Source organism: Myotis brandtii, unplaced genomic scaffold, assembly GCF_000412655.1.
Source record: "Myotis brandtii unplaced genomic scaffold, ASM41265v1 scaffold253, whole genome shotgun sequence".
Lineage (NCBI taxonomy): Eukaryota > Metazoa > Chordata > Mammalia > Chiroptera > Vespertilionidae > Myotis > Myotis brandtii.
In genome coordinates, this window is record NW_005359590.1 from 1127707 (window position 1) to 1130898 (window position 3192).

The following is a 3192-nucleotide window of genomic DNA, read 5'->3' on the forward strand; positions in this document are numbered from 1 at the left end:
CTCTCTGAAATCAATAAAAATATATTTTTAAAAAATAGTTAAAATGGGAAATTTCATAATATATATATATTTTATACAATAAAAAAAGTCTCCTGGAACCTTTGTGGTAGTGACAAAGATCAAGCATATGTTAACTTTCCCTTATGCCACTTAGGGAGAAAAAAAAATGCCATTTGAATACCTACCATGTCCCAGGCACTCACATATCCACAACAAAAGCAAAAACAAAATAAAAATCAATAAAACCAAACAGAAAACCCCACCACCTTGATTAGGTACGATTAACCCCTCGTTACGATGAAGAAACTAAGGTTCATAAGTTAGCATACAGGTCAAGTAGTAAAAACCAGTGGTAGGATTCAAAGGCAGATCTGCCAACTCTGGAAGCCTGCATTCCTTTCAGTTCATGACGTTATATTCTTCTGCCCACAACTGTCTTTTTGAACAGGCTTTCTGCTTTGACCATAGAGCTTTTATACTGAAAAGTTGGGCCTGCCTTCAGAAGTAGGCTAAAAAAGTCAGTCAACCAAATACATTCACTGCGTGCCTACCATATGAGGCCCAGGGCTGGCTATGAAGTAAGAGTCATGTTTCCTCCCAGCCATTGGCCATATGGCAGAAAAAAACCACACCACACATTCAATTAAAATTTCAGTGTTGGTCGACTCCCTCAAAAGCCACTGAGTACCCTGGGCTTTTGCATTATGTCTTTCAATAGTCCATATGGCCAGAATAAGTGGAAACAGTCTCATTTGAACAGCGTAGGAGCGTTTTCATCTTTTGCCCCTAAACCTTCTACCATTATAATTACTGATCTGCTGTTACTCACTATTGTTGTGCTTCAAGCTGGAATTTAACAATGAAGGAAATGTGTGCTGTGCAGAAAACAGGCACCTCTTCGTTTTCTGAAAGAGAGCAGGGGGCTCCCTAGACTCTCCAGTGCCTGTGGAACAAGGCTTTATTTTCTTACTCTTGTGTGAAGCACCTAAGGAAGAGGAACGCAGATTGTCTACACACCCCCAAACAAAGCAGTGCTGGCATTATCTAGTGAATAGAGCCTATAGATGAGCAAGTAACCGAGGGTGAGCCACATATTCTTTCATCCACGATTTCATTTATTGGCAGGCAGCTTGATCAGAGCACTCCAGGTAGGGGCCTTCTGGACCCCAGGTCCAGCCTAGATCCCCTCTCCTGCAGATATCTCTCTCTTTGCCATAGGAGGCAAATGGGAAGTGGAACTGCGGAATGCGTGGCATGACTTGTTTTGATTCAATGCAGTGAATCAGGGAGCTACGTGGTTTTAACAGCAGCAATATGTTGCCTCTTAGATATCGCACAGGTTTCATGTAATGAGGAACCTCAGAAAAGTAGATACTTTTCCTTCTGCACTGAAATATTCTTCTCTCTCAAAAATGTGCTGTTACACCACAAATCTTGGGAAGCCAAATCAATTTCCTAAAATGGCATTTAAAAAAACCCTATAGCTCCTCAGAATTGAGAATGGTGATAAATGGGAAGGCATATACACGCTCAATGACTTTAGTGTTTAAAAACCTATATTTTAAGAATTTCTTAGTGTGTAAATGTGACCTTTCTATTATTTTTACTCTACTATAAGCAGTTCTTTCTTTCCTTTGAATATGTGTCTTCTTTCATTCTAATAATTCAAGAAAAACCTTTTATCAATGACCATTTATTGCTTAACCGCACTTGCTTTTGGAGACAAAGCTTAATTTTTAAAACCAGCTACACGAGGGTATTAAACTCTTTCTCCAACATATGATGCAAACAGAATCCACAATCTCATTTCTTATCCGGTAGACCTAGTTACTGCACGTTTACATATCATTCATAAATATGTGAACAAGTCATGGTCACAGACTCTCATTAAGAGCATCCGTTACTCAAGAAAACCAAAGAATAAAAATTGCGTTCCGATCTTACTATTTCAGTCTGTATGCAGGTAAGGAAACAACTCAGAAACACATAGACATTTAATCTCTCACTGAAATTAATATGTATCTTCACCTAGAGATTAAAAAAAAATCCATATAAACATAAAATCCACGTATACATTTGGGGCACGTTAAACCTGCCACACTCCCCCGAGAAAGGATGCAACTTTAGGATAAGACCTACTGGCAAATGGTAGCTGTTCCTGAGGTTATCCTGAAAGCAGCTATACCGAGCAGAAGGAAGACACGCTTTTTTTTCCTTTTTCTTAATGGTAAATACTGTCCCTCACATACGCAATTCCACCGCCTTTGTTGGCAAATTCTGAGTACCAAAGGATTTAAGCCCCATCCCCCCCAAAAGCCAAATCACAGTCATTATGCTGCAAAACAAAAGATACGCCAGCGCAATGTGTAGGAAAGATAATGCAATTAACATTTTACACCACTTACACCCCTAAAGCAGGACTGCGACGCTCAGAAGATCAGCGCACAGCCCCACAGCTCCAACTGATTTCCAACCAGCCCTGCTTCGCTTCCAAGAGAACTATGCAAACAGCTTCTTTCATTTACGGTGTTTTCTTGACCAGTCACCGAAGCGAGGCACTAATAATCTTTTTTTTTTTTTAAATGGCAAATGTGGTCATTCAAAAAAAGCCCTTCTAACAGAACCCATCCTAATCATTTCCCCCAGTCCTGAAACAATGTCCCCGTCTGCCCTAAGAAATCTGCCCTTAAAACCACAGGCGCCGGTCATGTTACTCGTTTCAAAAGGAGCCACACGAGAAGCATTTCTTTTACCTTGGCTGCGAGGTGGTCAGAGAAGAGTGGCTTCTCTCCTCTCTCCGCCGATGTGTGCGGCGAGCTCCGCGCAGCCCGCCCAGCCCAGCCCAGCCCAGCCCAGCGGCAGTAGTAGGAGCTGCCCACGGAGTGGCGGCTGCGTGTGTATGTGTAGCAGCGGCGCCTGCAGCCCAGGGACTAGTCCCCACCCAGCTTTGTCTTCAGTCATCGCTTTTTCTACAGGAAGCAGCACATCTCCCACTTCCTCCTCCTCTTGGTAGCTGTGAGCTGCTTTCTTCGTTCCCTCTCACTCCATTTCAGGGCTCCCTAGGGGTCTCGCCTTTTCCTGGGCTCCTGACACTATGTGACTAGAAGAATCCCCCTCTACCTCTTTGTTCCCAGCCCCTTTGGTGCTCTGTTCCTTTTTATCCCTTTTGTTTCCTCACCCTCATCTCCACAA

At 42.6% G+C, this 3192-nt stretch overlaps 1 protein-coding gene across 1 annotated transcript in view; it reads right to left on the reverse strand.

Annotated features, from left to right (window-relative positions):
• GNG2 (guanine nucleotide binding protein (G protein), gamma 2) overlaps positions 1–2936 on the reverse strand; it is a 114254-nt gene extending 111318 nt beyond the window's left edge. Inside the window, exon 1 of the mRNA XM_005867885.2 lies at positions 2754–2936. The gene's annotated coding sequence lies outside the window, so the exon portion shown is untranslated. The remainder of the gene's footprint in view (positions 1–2753) is intronic.
• Between the last annotated feature and the right edge of the window lie 256 nt (positions 2937–3192).